Below are 22,232 nucleotides of genomic sequence, written 5' to 3'. Positions count from 1 at the left end.
TCCCAAACACGATTGTGCTCATTCCCTAACATACTCGTAATTTTCACTTCCACGAATTTTTTTAGTTATTGGCACCTTTCTCTGTAATACAAATAATGTTGAAGAAATTATTCACTTTTATAAATTTTTTAAATTTTACCTTTCGCCTGCACGGAGAATCGAACCGAGGACCATACAGTTTGTAAGCCAACACACTATCCACTGGGCTACGTAGCTGTTATAGTCACCAGTAGATAATTATCGTTTTAAGTTACATTTATGTAGCATAGTTTGCAGCGCCCACGAGCCTATGCAAACATAACATTATTTAACAGCAACATACATTTGTTTGCTACGTGGAGCAGTGGTTAGCATGTCTGCCTTGCATGCAAAGGGTCGTGGGTTCAATCCCTGCTCCGACCGAACATTTTTTTTTTTTGTTTTTTTTTTTTTTTTTTAATTTACACATTTATATTTATACTATATTAATTTTTTTTTTAAATGAAACTTCGAAATGTGCGTTATTAAAGATTTATAGTCAGTAACAGTGCTTGATATAAACGAAATTGACTGATTTTTGGATAAAATATTATTTTTTATTGCAAAAATAACAATCTTGTAATAAAAAACTGTTTTTGTACAAAACTTTAAAATTTGGAAGGAATTCAAAAACTAACAAAAGAAGAACGTGGAGTCGAGTATAAACATACATACATAATTTTACAATATAAACATAAATTTATTTAGGAGTGAACAGTTTTTTACTAGCATTTAACACCATCGCTCTAAAATTCCTTTTATTTTTCTTTAATAATTCATTTTAAAGAAAATAAACTTTTTAAATTGTTTTAGCTGTAAAACTCGAACTTAATGCCCTCTTTTATATTTGATGGTGTCCGTCAACTCCTCGTGGACTACTTTTTAATAAAGAGGAACTAAAGTTTGTTTTTTTACATTTTACTGTGTAATTTTTCACTATTTCCTCCTTATTTCATTTTACTGTCCCAACTCTAAAAAGAGTATAGTGCCCTTTCGTTATTTTTATGAAGACCCCTGATTTCTTTTAACGAACCAAGAAAAAAATAATGCCAAAATGATAAACAAAACACATGTCCACACATACACAGAAAAAAAAGTGTCTCGTAAAATTAAGAAGATTTTTACAATAATTTATTACAAGAATTTTCCAGAATTTTAGTTCATTTTTCGTATCTTGAACGAAAATTAACTACTCGAAAGGAAATTTTACAAATTCTAAGTAGCAATCGTTTAGTTCATGGCCTACAAAATACGATGGAAATTTCCTTAAAAAATTTCTTAACTGGTAGTTAAAAATTCGTTTGTCATGCTATAAAACTACTTGTGAAATGTAAAGTATTTTCTAAATAATAAGTGCAATTTACTATAAGATTTTTTTGTATGAGAAAATATTTTTTTACGAAAAATGAACTTGAAAGTGGATAGCAATTTCTTACTGACAATTCCTATAGTTAATAATTGTTGGTAAAAAATTACCCAATGAAATATTTTTAGTTCACATGTAATTAAATTTATAGACATTTCCGTCAAAAGTGGTAGATAACATTTCTCGAAAATTTTGCAAATTTTAAGTTAAACGTTTCATTGTTCGTAAACTGGTGTGCCTTTACAATTATTATTCTTAGAGTAAATTGTCAGCAGATGCGATGAACTAATGCATAGTACAGAGATCTTTATCGGCATAGTGGAATGTGATTAATGTAAAGATGATGTTACTTGAGTTTTGTTGTGTATACATGAGCGTGGGGTTGTTTTTATTTTTGTTCATTTCGTGGTTTGTGTGTGTGTGTTTGATATTCGCAGATGGTTTATTTGGCTGGATGAGGTGTTGTTTTCAATAAAGGCACATGTGTTTTTGTTGTTGTAGGAATGTTTTGGCTTTGCTTGGTTTTGTTTGGCATGCTTCAGTTGTATAGTTGGCGCTGGCGTGGGCTGTTGCATCTTTTAAGTAGGTATGCAACAAGAGAGTATAAAGGCATGGAATATTTTGGATTTTTGAGACATATATTGGTGTTTGTTTATTAAACCTTTTAAATGAAAGTTATTAATATTTTATCGGTAGTTTAGAAAAAGGTTATTAAGAATATTTAGGAAAATATGTTGAAATTGAAAGTGTATTGAAATTTTTATTATTCTATGTAAAAAATTAATATTCAATTCCAGATGAATTTGGAAAATTTTTGTTATATCTCAGCGTATAGTTTATTCATAAATTGGTAAGTATTTTTTTAATATGGCTTTCTTTTGAAAAGAATATTTCTTATGTATATTATTATTTGTTAATTATTTTTGTTTTTGGAAACCAGTTTAGTGTTTTTCTTTGTTGTAAAACGATATTTAATTTCAGAGCAACTCCAGACGGATTAAAACAAATTTAAAAAGGTAGAGAATTGGTAAGTTTTCTTTTAAAAATTGGCTTTCTTTCAACTAGAATATTTACGTTTTTATGACCTTTTTATCATCAAAATTACAGGTTTTTAATACCTTATTTTAGTATTTCTTTAATTATTTTTTTTTTGGAAACTAATGTAATATTTTTAATGTAAAAATAAATATTTAATTTCAGAATAACCCCTTAAAATTTGGACAAATTTTTAGTACTCCTTTGCCTGTAATTTAATAGTGAATTGGTAAGTTTTCTTTAACTTTCTTTTAACCCTGGACAGCCATCCTTATTTTTTGTACATTAACGTCATCCTTCGTCATTTTGACTACGGCTGATTTCAAGACGATATAATTTTCATCGTGAGCGAAAAAGTGAACCAAACTTGAATTTATTTTCTTATTCAATTTGGTTTTAAGTAGTATAAAACAAAAATTCATAAAACGGTCGAATTAGTATAACTTAAATTTACCATTTCCCAATAGACTAAAATGCATTTTAAATCGAAAATGAAATTACGTGTCGTCATTTTGATGACTGTCTAGGAATATCAAGAATATTTGGTTTTTTATGCATATTATTATTTTTTTCATTAGATTTTTTGAAAAGTTATTTAATAATTTTATTTAATATTTAATTTCAGAGCAACCCAAATAAATTTGGACAACTTTTTATATTTCCCCTCAGCGTACAATTTAATAGAGAATTGGTAAGTTTTATATTAAAACTTTCTTTCAACTAGAATATTCATTTTATTATATCCTTCACATCGATACAACACAGTTTTATGAGTTTATATAGAATACTTCAATTGTTTCCGGTACAAATTTTATGAGATACGTTTTCCAAAGAAAAATTGAATTCCTTACACCATTTGATAAAATGCCCCCAAATATGGTAAGTTACAAGCTAAAATGAAGAATTAAAAATTATATTTCATTACATGGTGTTAATTTTCATTATTGCTTCCATTTTTTCCAGCAAGATATGTGAAAAATTTACCTACGATGAATAAAAAACGGATAAGTCAAAATGTACAATCAGCGAGTTCAAATGAACTACTTTCTTGTTCCACGTGGTCATAATTTTTATTCACAAAAGACATTGTATTAAGAACTTTCATCATAAGTTTTTATAATAAAGTACTTTTGCTTAAAGATAGTTTAATTTTAATGTATGAAAATGTTCATAATAGTAAAACGGTTTGTTGTTCCTTTAATTATTTAATTTCTCTATACTGTGGAATGATTGATTTAAAAATAATCTAGTCGTCGACATTTAAAGAGACTGTTAACCAATTTTTATTATCGGGTTTCCCACAGAATAAGCAAGTAAACCAAATTATACTGACTTTTTAACTTGGTAGGTGTACATAAATCTTATGGTGTTGTAAAAATGAACTAAACTACAATGTTATAGATGAACTAAAATTTAAGAAAATTATAAACTAGACAAGTTGAAAAAAATCTTAAGGGCTAAATCATGGTCAATATTACTACAGTTTAGTTCATTTTGCAATGGAAAAGGGTTCACTGTTTTTTCAGTGTACATAAAATGCTGCTCTCAAGGCGAAAACATAAGCTGTTTGTTTTTCAAATGTCTATTCTCTTGGTTCAGAATGTATATTCTCTTTATTCAAATTAAATAATATTTAGACTTAAACATATCAAATTTTTGGCCTTATCATAAAACAGTTTTCCGAAACAACATACAAGCGGTTTCACAGAAATTGTTCTCTTTTGACTCTTTTGCTGTGTTATATTGATATCTTTCGTCAACTCTCCCGGTTTCCATCTCTATTTCTCTCTATACTCTCTCTGTCACTTTGAATAAAATATCACAACATATGTATGTTTAGTCGAAATTTGTAAATTTTTATATGTTTGTATTCACACATATGATTTTTATGAAACATTCATGCCCCAAACATAATATATTCTAACATATTAACATAGATGTCCCAAACATTTAGTTTTAGTTCAGGAACATTACATGTTCGCTCTTAAATATATTGTGGTTTAAAGTCGAGCCCGAAACACATTTTGTTTACATCGGAACATATGAAAAACATATTTTTCTAACAGTGCAAAGACGATGCGAATTGTAACGTCATTGTGAATGGTGGCCTCAAACGTTTGTTTGCCCAAATTGCAAGTGCTTAATATGCATGACATATGGACCATAGTATCAACATAGACCAATTAAATATAAGACATCTGAAGTGAATTCACAGCGCTATAGTATAGTTTGTCTGCACACCGTAGAGGGCTATTTTTGGTCTGCAATTGAGTGATATTTTAATTTGGCTTTATTTTTGTTTTCTTTCCTTTGTTTTCTTGATGAAACACAGAATATTTAAAAGCTTATAAAATGTTATCCATCCACACCTTTTTATACCCTTCACCACTACTGTGGTACAGGGTATAATAAGTTTGTGCATTTGTACACCCAGAAAAAAATGACCCCTTCTTTAAGTTAAAATGAACTCATTGTGAAGAAAGTTGAACTTCGTATAGCGCCAAAGACATTTTTATTTGTTTTAACGATGTGATTTTCGTAGAAATTAGGTATAAAGCATTCCATATATTAGTTAACATTTTCCTATATTTATGTACCACTATACTACAGAATGGAAAAATTTAACTGATTTGAATTCATATATGGAATGATTTTATTGAAATTTTTTCATTCATTTGGACAAATCTTACACATTTGTGGTAGAACTTTTACTTCATGATTAGAACTGCTTACCTTCGTTTTTAAATACAATTTTATTTATTTATATAAGCAATTTTATCTTCAATAAAAGACATGTTTTATTAATATATTGAATATATTTATTAAGAATCAACAGCATCGATTCTCCTTGAAATATTAGTTTATTATTCCACTATTTCCAATTTCCATGTGATATTATCAACTGTAAAACGCACTTTTTCTTCTTCTTGTACTTTTCACTTTTAATAAGTTGCTGCCTAACGATTTTGTCCTCCTTTTACAATTTCAATACCTACAAATATAAAAAATCATAAATAATTTTTGTTACAAAAGGTTAGCGTCACTGAATATTACCTGATAATTGAAGATTCCAAAATGAAAGGGTTGTTATTCTGCTGGTGTTTTCTTTCTTTAAACACCATCACGAACATTGATAGATTTATTTTCAAAAAACGAAAATGTTTCTCACTAATTTAAAATAACAAATATTTTATATATTTTATTTGTTATTTATTATATTATTTTACCATATTATTTTTTTAACAATCTCTCCGTATACCACAACAACGCGATTCCAACTAAAAAAACACCCCACGCGCAAACACATCGATTACGATGACAGGTGTCGATTACAGGTAGACAATGGAAATATAGGAAAATTTCCTATATTCTAACAAGTGTGTTTCCTTAAGTTTTGAAAGGATTGTATACTTCTTAGTACGAATGAACTAAAATATTTTTCTATGGCAAGTGTTGTTCGTATGTATGAAAAACTTTCTATTATAAAGGAAGTCGCAATTATCATTTTATAAGAAATTTTACTAATTTTGAGGAAACTTGGTTTTAGTTCGGGTTTTGTTTATTTTTACGAATGCTTTGTTATCGGTGAATAAAATTTTCTTGTTCAGTAGTAAATTCTTATACCCAGCGAAGAAAATAGTATGAGTAAAATTCCATGCCTTATTCTAGTTAATGAACTATTCCTAACTGCTTACAGTTTAGGATTTTTTTACTGAAACCAGTAAATTTTATTATTTCTCATAAAAATTTACCTTAATGGAAATAAAATGGATAAACTATATTGATGAAAAATTTTTCCTTTAGTTTCGAAGGCACTTTTTTCTGGGTGTATATAACGCCAAGAAGGAGTAATCATAGACCAACCTTTTAGTATACGGATCGGCTTAGAATTAAATTCTGAGTCGATTTAGCAATGCCCGTCTGTCTGTCTGTCTGTCCGTCTGTCTGTCGGTTGATGTATTTTTGTGTGCAAAGTATAGCTCGCAGTTTTAGTCCGATTGTCCTAAAATTTGGTATAGATAGGGTCCTGTTTCGGCTCAAAGACGATCCCTATTGACACTTGCAAAATATCAGTCAAATCGGTTCAGATTTGGATATATCTCCCATATATAGCTTTCGCCCGATTTACACTCATATGACCACAGAGGCCAATTTTTAACTCCGATTTAGTTGAAATTTTGCACAAGGAGTAGAATTAGCATTGTAGCTATGCGTGCCAAATTTGCTTGAAATCGGTTCAGATTTAGATATATCTCCCATATATAGCTTTCGCCCGATTTACACTCATATGACCACAGAGGCCAATTTTTAACTCCGATTTAGTTGAAATTTTTCACAGGGAGTAGAATTAGCATTATTACAATGCGTGCCAAATTTGGTTGAAATCGGTTCAGATTTGGATATAGCTCCCATATATATGTTTTTCTGATTTCGACAAAAATGGTCAAAATACCAACATTTTCCTTGTAAAATCGCCACTGCTTAGTCCAAAAGTTGTAAAAATGACTCTAATTTTCCTAAACTTCTAATACATATATATTGAGCGATAAATCATAAATAAACTTTTGCGAAGTTTCCTTAAAATTGCTTCAGATTTAAATGTTTCCCATATTTATACCCTGCTCCACACTGTGGAACAGGGTATTATAAGTTAGTGCATATGTTTGCAACACCCAGAAGGAGACGAGATAGACACATGGTGTCTTTGGCAAAAATGCTCAGGGTGGGCTCCTGAGTCGATATAGCCATGTCCGTCTGTCCGTGAACACATTTTTGTAATCAAAGTCTAGGTCGCAGTTTTAGTCCAATCGACTTCAAATTTGGCACAAGTATGTGTTTTGGCTCAGAATAGATACCTATTGATTTTGGAAGGAATCGGTTCAGATTTAGATATAGCTCCCATATATATCTTTCGCCCGATATGGACTAATACGGTCCCAGGAGCCAGAGTTTTACCCCAATTTGGTTGAAATTTTGCACTAGGAGTTCAATTAGTGGTGTAGTCTAGTGTGCCAAATTTTATTGAGATCGGTTCAGATTTAGATATAGCTCCCATATATAGCTTTCGCCCGATTTACACTCATATGACCACAGAGGCCAATTTTTTGCTCCGATTTAGTTGAAATTTTGCACAGGGAGTAGAATTAGCATTGTAGCTATGCGTGCCAAATTTGGTTGAAATCGGTTCAGATTTATATATAGCTCCCATATATAGCTTTCACCCGATTTACACTCATATGACCACAGAGGCCAATTTTTTGCTCCGATTTAGTTGCAATTTTGCACAGGAAGTAGAATTAGCATTGTAGCTATGCGTGCCAAATTTGGTTAAAATCGTAAGGATTTAGATATAGCTCCCATATATAGCTTTCGCCCGATTTACACTCAGAGGCCAATTTTTAACTCCGATTTAGTTGAAATTTTGCACAGGGAGTAGAATTAGCATTGTAGCTATGCGTGCCAAATTTGGTTGAAATCGGTTCAGTTTTATATATAGCTCCCATGTATGTTTTTCTGATTTCGACAAAAATGGTCAATGTTGGTAACATTTTCCTTGTAAAATCGCCACTGCTTAGTCGAAAAGTTGTAAAAATGACTCTAATTTTCCTAAACTTGTAATACTTATATATCGAGCGATAAATCATAAGTAAACTTTTTCGAAGTTTCCTTAAAATTGCTTCAGATTTAAATGTTTCCCATATTTTTTTTTTTACTAACATTGTGTTCCACCCTAGTGCATAAGCCGACTTAAATTTTGAATCTATAGATTTTGTAGAAGTCTATCAAATTTTGTCCAGATCGAGTGATATTTAAATGTATGTATTTGGGACAAACCATTATATATAGCCCCCAACACATTTGACGGATGTGATATGTTATCGAAAATTTCGATCTACAAAGTGGTGCAGGGTATAATATAGTCGGCCCCGCCCGACTTTAGACTTTCCTTACTTGTTTTGTACTAACATTGTGTTCCGCCCTAGTGCATTAGCCGACTTAAATTTTGAGTCTATAGATTTTGTAGAAGTCTATCAAATTCTGTCCAGATCGAGTGATATTTAAATATATGTATTTGGGACAAACCTTTATATATAGCCCTCAACACATTTGACGGATGTGATATGGTATCGAAAATTTAGATCTGCAAAGTGGTGCAGGGTATAATATAGTCGGCCCCGCCCGACTTTAGACTTTCCTTACTTTTTTTTAATTGAATTTAGTTAGGCTATTTGATAAAAAGAATGCAAAAAATGCTTTATATTGTATGTATTCAAAACTCTATTAGTTTTTACTAACATTGTGTTCCACCCTAGTGCATTAGCCGACTTAAATTTTGAGTCTATAGATTTTGTAGAAGTCTATCTAATTCGGTCCAGATCGAGTGATATTTAAATGTATGTATTTGGGACAAACCTTTATATATAGCCCCCAACACATTTGACGGATGTGATATGGTATCGAAAATTTAGATCTACAAAGTGGTGCAGGGTATAATATAGTCGGCCCCGCCCGACTTTAGACTTTCCTTACTTGTTTGTAATGCAAATTGGCTGATTTGTACGGTTATTCTTGTTTTCCATAAAGAAATTGAGTCACTTGACTGCGCAATTGAGTGGAATGACTGCGCACTGCAAATAAACAAAACCATGGTGAACTGTCAAGGTATGTCTCTATATTAATTGGCCTATGGAATCAAATCAAATAGCAATTTTAGGTTTGGGGATCATGTTCATAAGACACATATTCATAGCGCCACGTGGCACTCATAAGAAAGTTCATAAAGATTTGTCATATGCAAAAGGCTTGCAAGAGATATTTATATCTTCACTCAAAAAAGTTCGCTTGGATCCCTTTTGGTATTGATTCCGAGCCAAAGATGCGGCTTCTTTAAAATAAAGGCATTTTTAGCGACCTATCTGGCTTTAAATCTTTGACCAATAAAATTAAAATTAAGATACAGATCTCATTTATAAAATGTTTATTCTCTTATCGCGGTTTATTAATAAAGGTACTCACGTATAAACAAATGCAATTTTAACAAGTAAAGGGTGATTCTTTTGAGGTTAGGATTTTCATGCATTAGTATTTGACAGATCACGTGGGATTTCAGACATGGTGTCAAAGAGAAAGATGCTCAGTATGCTTTGACATTTCATCATGAATAGAATTACTAACGAGCAACGCTTGCAAATCATTGAATTTTATTACCAAAATCAGTGTTCGGTTCGAAATGTGTTTCGCGCTTTACGTCCGATTTATGGTCTACATAATCGACCAAGTGAGCAAACAATTAATGCGATTGTGACCAAGTTTCGCACTCAGTTTACTTTATTGGACATTAAACCAACCACACGAATGCGTACAGTGCGTACAGAAGAGAATATTGCGTCTGTTTCTGAGAGTGTTGCTGAAGACCGTGAAATGTCGATTCGTCGCCGTTCGCAGCAATTGGGTTTGTGTTATTCGACCACATGGAAGATTTTACGCAAAGATCTTGGTGTAAAACCGTATAAAATACAGCTCGTGCAAGAACTGAAGCCGAACGATCTGCCACAACGTCGAATTTTCAGTGAATGGGCCCTAGAAAAGTTGGCAGAAAATCCGCTTTTTTATCGACAAATTTTGTTCAGCGATGAGGCTCATTTCTGGTTGAATGGCTACGTAAATAAGCAAAATTGCCGCATTTGGAGTGAAGAGCAACCAGAAGCCGTTCAAGAACTGCCCATGCATCCCGAAAAATGCACTGTTTGGTGTGGTTTGTACGCTGGTGGAATCATTGGACCGTATTTTTTCAAAGATGCTGTTGGACGCAACGTTAAGGTGAATGGCGATCGCTATCGTTCGATGCTAACAAACTTTTTGTTGCCAAAAATGGAAGAACTGAACTTGGTTGACATGTGGTTTCAACAAGATGGCGCTACATGCCACACAGCTCGCGATTCTATGGCCATTTTGAGGGAAAACTTCGGAGAACAATTCATCTCAAGAAATGGACCGGTAAGTTGGCCACCAAGATCATGCGATTTGACGCCTTTAGACTATTTTTTGTGGGGCTACGTCAAGTCTAAAGTCTTCAGAAATAAGCCAGCAACTATTCCAGCTTTGGAAGACAACATTTCCGAAGAAATTCGGGCTATTCCGGCCGAAATGCTCGAAAAAGTTGCCCAAAATTGGACTTTCCGAATGGACCACCTAAGACGCAGCCGCGGTCAACATTTAAATGAAATTATCTTCAAAAAGTAAATGTCATGGACCAATCTAACGTTTCAAATAAAGAACCGATGAGATTTTGCAAATTTTATGCGTTTTTTTTTTAAAAAAAGTTATCAAGCTCTTAACAAATCACCCTTTATAAACGGCCGTAAGTTCGGCCAGGCCGAATCTTATGTACCCTCCGCCATGGATAGCGTTCACGCAAAGAAAAAAAAAAACGTTTGGTAAACGTGTACCGAAAACGTGTACCGAAAACGTTTTTCTTTTGTTGGAGTTTTTTGAATTGCTTCGAAAATTTTAAACTTTTATCACCAAAAAAATTCGTTTGTTAAAAAAAAATTATTTTTTCAATAAAAAAAGTTATTTTTGAAACAACAACACAGTCCATTTCGTTTATATCAAACACTGTTTTTTTTCTGACTTTAAGTCTTTAATAAGACACATTTTACAGTTCAAAATTTAATATACTACAATGTAATATTGACATTTTTTCGGAATCTTCCAAACATATCTGGAACATATGTAAAAAAAAAACAAAAAAAAAACTTTGATCGAAGCAGGGATCGAACCCACGACCCTTGGCATGCAAGTCGGAGGTAGCAACCACTGCTCCACGGTGCCAAACTAAATGTTTGTTTCTGTTAAATAAACTTTGTTTATTCGGTTCGTGGGCGCCGCAAGCTATGCTATATAAATATAACTTATATGGATATTTATCTATTGATGACCATAACAGGTACATAGCTCAGTGGTTAGTGTGTTGGCTTACAAAGTGCATGGTCCGCGGTTCGATTCTCCGTCCAGGCGAAAGGTAAAAAAATTTATAAAATCGTATAATTTCTTCTACGTTGTTGGTATTACAGGAAAAGGTGTTAAGAACTAAAAAAACTCGTGGACGTGAGAAAGATGTGAGGGAAAATGCAATAAGCAAGAAAACAATGTTTTTTTCTTTGAGTTTGTCTTTATGAAATTGTTTTTACATCCTGGAAAAGAATAAACGTTTATCACAAAAAGTATATACTTTTCTTCCAAATACACTTCCTTACAGCGAAAAGCAAATGAGAAACGAATTTTGTTTGTCTAAAATTTCGTTTGGGAGGAAAGAATTATTTTTTTGCGTGTAGAAACGTCTACGAAAGACTTTCATCCACAATCGAATTACTTGGGTTGTGGTATCTTAAATAGTTTTCTAAATTGTGAGTTAGTCCATACGTTGTATATATTAGACAAAAAATGTATGTGTAGGTAAGTCTACAAATAATTACGAATCGATATGGACTTTTGCACGGTACGTAGGAAGACAGAATTGAAATATGGAGATCGCTTATATGGGGCTATATACAATTATGAACTTGATATGGACAATTTTTGTGTGATTGGGGATCGATTTATCTGAGGGGTATATATAACTATAGACCGATATGGACATAGTTAGGCATGGTTATTAGCGGCCATATACTAGCACAATGTACCAAATTTCAACTGACTCGGATGAAATTTGCTCCTCCAAGAGGCTCCAAAAACCAAATCTCGGGATCGGTTTATATGGGGGCTATATATGATTATGGACTGATATGGACCACTTTTGGCATGGTTGTTAAATATCATATACTTCCACCACGTACCATATTTCAACCAGATCGGATGCTTCTCCAAAAGGCACCGGAGGTCAAATCTGGGGATCGGTTTATATGGGGCTATATATAATTATGGACTGATATGAACCAATTCCTGCATGGTTGTTGGATACCATATACTAACATCACGTACCACATTTCAACCGAATCGGATGAATTTTGCTCTTCCAAGGGGCTCCGGAGGTCAAGTCTGGGGATCGGTTTATATGGGGACTTTACATAGTTATGAACCGATGTGGAGCAATTTTTGCATAGTTGTTAGAGACCATATATTAACACCAAGTAGCAAATTTCAGCCGGATGGGATGAAATTTGCTTCTCTTAGAGGGTCTGCAAGCAAATGCAAATTTTTGGGGTCCTTTTATATGGGGGCTATACGTAAAAGTGGACCGATATGGCCCATTTGCAATACCATCTGACCTACATCAATAACAACTACTTGTGCCAAGTTTCACGTCGATAGCTTGTTTCGTTCGGAAGTTAGCGTGATTTCAACAGATTTTCAACAGACGGACGGACGGGCATGCTCAGATAGACTCAGAATTTCACCACGACCTTGAATATATATACTTTATGGGGTCTTAGAGCAATATTTCGATGTGCTACAAACGGAAAGACAAAGTTAATATAACCCCATCCTATGGTGGAGAGTATACAAATCCAAACTATAATGGATACTTCAAAGTAAAAAATGTTTTCTTAATTCCAAAAAAACTTTATACCAAAGACGCTAAATCCTCAAAATAAGTCTTAGCCTATATTTGAAGCGTTTTCATCTTAAATGTAAAGTTCCAAAAATTCAATTAATTTAAGGACAATTTCTTTAAAGCGAAAATGTGTTTCTTTACTTTAAGGAAAATTAGCCTTAGTTCAAAGACATGCGACTTTAGCGGAGGGACGCAAATTTACAAAATTTGTGTCCTAAATTTAATGAAAAAAAAAATTTTAAAGCAAAGATTATAAACTTTAATTAAAATAAATTTTCATTATTTTAAAGAAATTTGTCCTTAATATTTTGTAAATTTCGCATCCTAAAATTTTAGTTGCGTAATCTTTAATATCACGTAAATATTTTTTTCAGTGTATATTTGAACTGATTTTTCCCGTATCAATGAGGTTTCTCCCTGAGGTGAGCAATTCTTGTACATCAAAATGCATGAGCAGGAAGACAGATGCTCAAAGTTAAATCGACTCTGGATTTAATTTGGAATTGATTCGTATGGGTCTCAGACTACAGATTGTGGGTATAATAAGCAAATGGGCAACCTTGTAATACCTTCTACCACAATAGTGATATGGGTAAAAATATTTCATTGGTTTGGTAGAATATATTCAGCAAAAGCATTTAATATTTCTTAATCTTTTGAAACATGCAACAGAACCATATGACCTTCTCTCTTTCTTTAGTAACAGCAACAAATGTGCAGTTCTTAATGCCATTTAATGGTAAAAAAGGAAAACTATAATAGCATTGGAGTATCAGAGCGATTACTACAGTTGTACGAGCTCTATTGCTTTATACATAACAGTCCACATGGCTGATAAAAAGGAGTCGATGACGAATCAGTATTCCAGCCAACATTTTGTACGAAACCTGTCATACCAATTCCACACTGAAAAAAATATTGTCGTGAGGTCAAAGATTTCATGTCTTTAAAATACGAATACAAAATTTGCTTAGCATAGAAGACGCATTTCTCTAAAATAAAGTTAGTTTCCTTCTCCAAAAGTCGATAAACTTTTCAATGAAGTCGTATTGTCCTTATAATTAAGTGATTTGACTTAAAAATGGGTATCTTAACATGAAAGAAAAAATTGATAGGCTAAGGTCAACTTGACTTTAATAATTCAGAAAAATTCTTTAAATTTAATGAAATTGTCTTTAAATTTGTTGTCTTTTTGCATCTTGACTACAAAGCAAAAAATCGTTCAAATATAGGACATGTTTTTCAAAACTTTATTTTAAGGAAGTTTTTTACTTCAAACATAGCATAATTTCTACTGGAAGTCGAGTCTTAATTTAGAAAATAAAGTTGCCGTTAACTCGTTTTTAAAGGACTTTGATAGCATATGAAGAAGAAAGCTGAGAAAGCGAAAAATTAAAATTTGCTTCCTAGAAGCAAGTACACAAAACCTACATTTAAAAGAGAATTGTGTCTTAAAAGTATCCTTACTTGTATTCTCCGCTTCTTTGGCTCGGAATCAATACCAAATTTTTTAAAGTAAAGACAAAATCTTTGGAACCGAGTATGCTTTTTTTTCAGTGCAGCCATAAATGCAATGTAATGTAGCCATGGTTGCTTTGTTTTATGGGTCTGTAAAGAAGTTAAGTGGCAGCACTCACCGTCATTTTATCTGTATGGGAGGTTCCGCCTCATTCTCCATAAATCATTTAAGATTTTACCCAATGGCCCAACGACGGACAGACAGATTTGTTAATTCTGGTAATCTTTTACAGAAAATTAGTTGTTCGCAGACACGAATGGATATTTCGTGCACCTGTCCGTACATTACCTGTGCTCAGTAGAAGGCGGCAAATGTGCAACATTTAAGCGGAACAGAAGACACCGCTTGTGCAAAGAAATGCTGTGCGTTCACACAGGCTGATGAGCTCGTAATGAACTCTCAATGGAAAATGGTGTTTCATGCATAAAGTTAACCTCTATATTAAGCAGTGGCGCCACCTTATCTAAACTATTTCGTTTAATAACTAATACATGTTTGTGAAAGTATTTAAGCCTTTTCACTAATGGACTAATGACTCTTTCAGTGGTTGCTACGAAACCTCTTAGCGCTTCTGAAGGGGCATTACGATCGCCATTACTATCACTAGAAAAAGTGGAAGTCCATTTCATTTCACAAACGAATTCATCGTTCAGTAATTAAAGCACCGGGTCATAATGTTCCAAATGTTAATGTCTCGATAAGAAAGACTTAATATTGATCTACTTTCAAACGCATTTTCCGAGAGAAGGTAGTACTGTAACAAAGAGAGGGAGAGGAAGGAGAGTTCCCATTAGGATAATGTATTCATCAGATAATACCTAAATAAAAATGATTAGTACTTAACAAATTTGTTTAAAAACCATTTGATTAACAGGTGAGTAATATCACCGTCTATGGTTAGTTCCCCCCAAAACTATGCACAGTGGGCGACATGTTAAAATTGATTGAGAACTACTAGGGTAGATATACAGTGTAATCTCTCCAAATGGAATAATCAAAACACAAAAATAAATAAATAACAAGTATATACGGCCGTAAGTTCGGCCAGGCCGAATCTTATGTACCCTCCACTATGGATTGCGTAGAAACTTCTACGAAAGACTGTCATCCACAATCGAAATACTTGGGTTGTGGTATTTTAAAACTTTTTAGCATCGTTTTCTAAATTGTGAGTTAGTCCATACGTGGTATATATTAGACAAAAGAGTTATGTATAGTTAAGTCTACAATTAATTACGAATCGATATGGAATTTTTGCACGGTACGTAGAGAGCCAGAATTGAAATTGGGGGTCGCTTATATGGGAGCTACATATATACAATTATGAACTTGATATGGACCAATTTTTGTGTGATTGGAAATCGATTTATCTGATGGATATATATAACTATAGACCGATATGGACCTAGTTAGGCATGGTTGTTAACGACCATATACTAGCACAATGTACCAAATTTCAACTCACTCGGATGAAATTTGCTCCTCCAAGAGGCTCCAAAACCAAATCTCGGGATCGGTTTATATGGGGCTATATATGATTATGGACCACTTTTGGCATGGTTGTTAAATATCATATACGATCACCACGTACCAAATTTCAAGCAGATCGGATGAATTTTGCTTCTCCAAAAGGCACCGGAGGTCAAATCTGGGGATCGGTTTATATGGGAGCTATATATATAATTATGGGCTGATAGGAACCAATTCTTGCATGGTTGTTGGATACCATATACTTACATCACGTACCAAATTTCAACCGAATGGGAAGAATTTTGCTTTTCCAAGGGGCTCTGGAGGTAAAATCTGGGGATCGGTTTAAATGGGGCCTATATATAATTATGGACCGATTTCGACCAACCATATATTAACACCATGTACCAAATTTCAATTGAATCAGATGAATTTTGGTCTTCCAAGAGGCTCCGGTGGTCAAATCTGGTGATCGGTTTATATGGGGGCTATATATATTTATGGATGGACGATGTGGACCAATTTTTGCATGGTTGTTAGAGACCATATACTAACACCATGTACCACATTTCAGCCCGATGGGATGAAATTTGCTTCTCTTAGAGGCCTCGCAAGCCAAATCGGGGGATCGGTTTATATGGGGGCTATATATAATTATGGACCGATGTGGACCAATTTTTGCATGGTTGTTAGAGACCATATACTAACACTATGTACCAAATTTCAGCCTGATCGGATGAAATTTGCTTCTCTTAGAAGCCTCGCAAGCCAAATCGGGGGATCGGTTTATATGGGGGCTATATATAACTAAGGACCGATGTGGACCAATTTTTGCATGGTTGTTAGAGACCATATACTAACACCATGCACCAAATTTCAGCCGGATCGGATGAAATTTGATTCTCTTAGAGGCCTCGCAAGCCAAATTTGGGGGTCCGTTTGTATGGGGGCTATACGTAAAAGTGGACCGATATGGCCCATTTGCAATACCATCCGACCTACATCAATAACAACTACTTGTGCAAAGTTTCAAGTCGATAGCTTGTTTCGTTCGGAAGTTAGCGTGATTTCAACAGACGGACGTACGGACATGCTCAGATCGACTCAGAATTTCACCACGACCCAGAATATATATACTTTATGGGGTCTTAGAGCAATATTTCGATGTGTTACAAACGGAATGACAAAGTTAATATACCCCCATCCTATGGTGGAGGGTATAAAAAGACAACTTCCAATTATGGAAAAAATGTAGGCGATCGAAAAACTGATACCAAGAAAACACTATTTTCAACCAAATGGTACTTAATTCGACTGTTATCGAGCCAAAAATAACTTTCAATAGTTCCAAAAAAGAGATAATAAATAGCATAATTGGAATCGTACTAAATTGCCATCATAAATGTACTTTTCTAAACCAAAATGTACTTTATGTGAAAACAATGCCCATATTCGATATGAATCAAGTCAAGACCTTTCTGTTTGGCTTATGAAATGGAACCACAATGATAAAACTCTTAGCATAATGTATAAATAAAATGTAATTAAGTAATTAAAAGTCTTATTAAACTAAACCAATTCATTACATATGCTAAGCAACGTTCTCATATATACTTTGAATAACAAAGGCTTCGATTTTCTCCATAGATAAAATAAGCGATGAAGTAGACTAAAATGATTTAAAAAATTTGTTTAATAAAAAACCATAATATAGTTTAATTGAATTAACGTATTTTACTTGTGCCAATTATTTCCATGATTGATTCTGTGATTTAATTGAAAACAAGTAAATACGACGTTAGTTCTGCCAGGCAGAATCTTATGTACCATCCACCATGGAATACGTAGAAATGTCTACTAAAGGTTGTCATCTACAATCGAATTACTTCGGTTGTGGAACACTTGTCGATGGCATTTTTGACGTTGTCTTAGTCCATTTGGAGGCAGATGAAATACCCGTATAAGCCAGTTCAGTTCTTGGTCGATTTATATAGAGAAGTTTTTAAATAACTATGAACCAATCGGATGAAATTTTTGGGGATCGGTTTATATGGGGGCTATATGGTATATAATTATGGACCAAATTTTGCATGGTTGTTAATGGTCATATTATTACACCACGCATCACATAGACTACGTTCCAAATTTCAACTGGATCGGATGAAAATGGCACCTCAAGGAAGCTGCACAACCCAAATCTGGGGATCGGCTTTTATGGAAATATAATTATGGACCGATATTGACAAATTTTTGCATGGTTTTAGAGTCCGTAGACTAAAAAACGGTACCAACTTTCAGCCAGATCTGATTAAACTTGCTTCTGAAAGAGCCTCCGCAAGCCAAATCGGGGGTCGGTTTATATGGAGCTATACCGGTATGCTCAATTGGCAATACCTTCCGACCTCCGGGACCAATATTTCGAGGTGTTACAAACGGAATGGCAAGGTTAATATACCAACCATTTTATGATGAAGGGTATAATTGGATTAGCCTCAAAGAAATGTTTCTCTTTTTAATGCTGAGAAGTAAGTTCGTTTTTGCGAAAAACGAATTGTCACTGGGCGACCTTTAATAGGAAAAGAGTGAGGAGGTGATGCGGGATCTCGCCCAGGCCCAGGTTAAGGACACAGAGTTCCTGGAATAAAAGAAGGTTACGATGGAAATAAGAAGTTAAAGCACACAACAAGCCGAATAATATTGGTGAAAGAAGCTCTTCTTTTCTTTGTGTTGTTAAATTTCTTCATTCAAATAAACTTTCAAGGCATAAGGTTCCAAAAACGGAATAATTCCGCCTTATGAGAAACCCATGTAAAATTCATAGAAGATGATTCAAATTGTAGTACCTTAGGATCGTAAGTTGGACATCCAATCTCCTTGTTTGGAAGATAATTTTTTGCTTCGATATTATGAGATTCGAAATAATACCCCATACCACAGAGAAGATGAGGGGTATAGAAAGCCGGGTATGGAAAGATGGCCATAAAGAGATATTTGTCAATGAAAAGATGATTTTTTAAAGAATATCTTGTACTGGAATCAATTCCGAAGCTGATAACTGCATATAATCCAAACAATTTCCTTTTAATTGAAACCACTTTTGTACTTGTTTTTTTATTTATTTTAGTTTTTTTTTTTTTTGACCAAGATGTAAGGAACGAAGTAGCTGTGAAGAAAGCAATTGCAGTTTGTTTCGTTCGTAAATATCTCATTTGCATAACACGCCAATGCTTCTTACCACCATCCATCCGCTGCTTATGTGTGCGTTAATAAACCATCGACATTCAAAACCCCATCACAAACGATATTTTCCCCATACAGTTGATGTGAGCTCTGTGAAAATAATTCATAGGTCACCAAAGGGAGCTCCCACAACCTGTACGCACGAATATTCTATCCACGAGCAATGGGGATTGTAAAGTTGTTAATCAAAAGTTAAATATTCATGAAAATGATGGCAATAATAATTAATAATTTCATTTGGTATTTACAATTTACGGCCATCTAAAGAGAGATGCATGGTCATGCATACAAACGAGTCAAGAGAGGCGCTTTCACATTCACATGAGCTATTTGAAAATATCAATTTAACGGTACAAAAACAATAATAACAACAGAGAAAATCAATTCGGAAGTTCCTTTTATAGTAATCACATTAACGTCAATAATGTCTGCTAATGAATAGATAATTTTGTTATTAATGTTTCAGCAATGAACCTTAGCCGCTGACATATAGTCTCTCTGTTGAAAGGGAGTCATCAAATGAAGTAGCTATTGGTGGGGGCAACAGTAAGTGGAAAGGCCACCATACACACAACCCCGCACACGCATACACGAAAGAAGTATAAAAGAGAAAATGTACACAATTCAAGATCTTGTTGCCATTAAACGGTTCTTTATTTTGAGCCATAAATGACATTCAACATAAGGGTACATACCGGAAATCAGTGTTAGTCCCTATTCTATTTGGAAGAGTTATACACTCTAAAACATTATTTATCATAAAGAGCACATCGGGATATTGGTACTGATCCCAAGTCAAACACCCCGGGTTTGGTTAACTAATTAGAAAAAAACACAGAATTATATCAGCGCTTCCCAAATGGGGGGGGGGCTAGGTTGACAACACGAGGTTCCAGCGGGGCGCAGCGTCATTTTTGATTGAGCAGCTTTTGTATCATTGAATTTATTAAAACACAAATTTATAAGCTCAACAAAACATAAATAATATACTACAAAGAAAATTGGGTTGGGAAACTCTGAGTTATAAAATTCAAAATATAATAAATTATAATTCAAAATTTGCAGACGCTATTCAGACGGCCAAAAAGTTCGAAGACATTGCGAATTCGTAAACTAGAACAGATCAAATTTTGCAAGAATCAACTCAGTTTTAAATCTATTTCCGGTAAAATAAAATTAAAATACAGATCTCATTTACCAAATATTCCATTTTATTTAAACAAATCTATTCACCAACAAATAAATGTAAATTTAAAATCAAAACTTTAATAGACACTTCAAAGTAAAAAATTTTCCCTACACCCAGAGAAGGAATATGATCACCTCAAACATGTTTCAAGAGCAAAATGTTATTTTTGGATGATGACCATGTAACATGTTCGCTGCAACCATGTTATTTTCTCGGAAATTATGTATCTGTTTTCGGAAAGCATGTTATGTTTGCAGAGAAAACAAAATTTTTGCGACAAACATGTTACATGGTCACCATCCAAAAATAACAGTTTGCTCTTGAAACATGTTTGAGGTGATCATATTCCTTCTCTGGGTGTAATTAAAAACAACCTTTCAAGTCAAGCCATTCCTAATCTGGTGGATATCAAGGGAGAGGAACATAATCTGAGTACACAATTAACATCAAACTTAATATCATTACAAAGTTGGTACTGTCATTTATAATAATACATTCTTGTTGTACTTTATGTATTTATTTGAATGAAATGTCAGGCTGTTTCATTCAAATAAATAAATAAATACATAAAGTTCTTTTGCAACCTATCCAACAGACATGATATTTTGGATGACGTGGTGATCCAGAGCTTTGAGAACGATACAGGCTTTTAGATTAATAGATACAAAGGGTAATCTATAGATAAAATGGGTAAGGGAAGACGGTGGGTGACGAAGTGGCGAATGTCGCAGCAGTCCTTGATCTTACATCTGTGGTGGCCACGACAACCGAGTGTGACCTTCTAAAACCCGAATGACGATCTTGGAAGAATGGGATGCCTTAATAGATACCAGAGAGAAATAACTGTTACACCGATGGGTTAGATATACTGATATCCTATTCCGACTGACAAGAAATTGTCGCGACTCACGCGAGCGTCGGGCTGATGGCAACAGCGTGAGTGTGCGTAAGCATGATTTTTTCGAAATAATACGCTCACGAAAATAATCACGTTTACGAGTTGAATTCGCTTACAATTTAGTCGCAACATGTTCACGTTTTGACCATAAATCTAATAATGATTATCATATTATTCTTATCGTAAAATACGAATGAAAAGAATCGAGGTGATCCACTTTGTCGGCGGCGGCTGACACCAATTTTTTGCCTTCGGCTTGCCAATGGCTTGACGGCTAAGCCGATATAAATTTGTTCGGCGGCGGACAATTATCCATTATAAAATCAATTTGAAGTGATCCAAGTGGTAATGAGATTAGTTGTACAACCAATCTTACAATCAAAAGTTTTGCAAAATTATTATAGCAACTTGATAATGACAGATTTTGGGTGGAAAGTTTAACATTTTGACAAAAAAACAAACATTAATATTTTTTCGGCTTAACTGCACTTAACTGGCAGGTCGCATAGATTCCAAGCATGTTACTTAAGCTATGGTCACACTGGGCAAATATTTGACACAAATCAAAAAAGAATCCGCCGCCACAGCCAAACCAGAAAACATTTAGCTCATATTAGATATATAACATCATGATAGGATTATTTTCCAAAAACCGTATCAAGATATTTGGAAAATGATTCTGGAAAAAGGTTTGACACTCATTTTGGTCAAATATTTGCCTAGTGTGACCATAGACTTAGTTTGGTGTTCTGATTCTAACAAAGTAAAAATTTGGTCCGGAAGTACCCGGGTCTTGAGAAGTAACCTCGTAAAAGTCATTCAAAATTTTGCTATATCACAGTCATTTATGATGTGTCGTTATAAAGCTGATTCCAAGTGCTAAATATTAACCACAAAAAAACTTTATATAAATAGCTACTAAAGTTTATGAGATAAAAC

The sequence above is a fragment of the Haematobia irritans genome, chromosome 4 (assembly GCF_050003625.1).
Source record: "Haematobia irritans isolate KBUSLIRL chromosome 4, ASM5000362v1, whole genome shotgun sequence".
In the NCBI taxonomy this organism is placed as follows: domain Eukaryota; kingdom Metazoa; phylum Arthropoda; class Insecta; order Diptera; family Muscidae; genus Haematobia; species Haematobia irritans.
The sequence above is the reverse complement of the archived record's forward strand: the minus strand, read 5'-3'. Positions refer to the sequence as shown.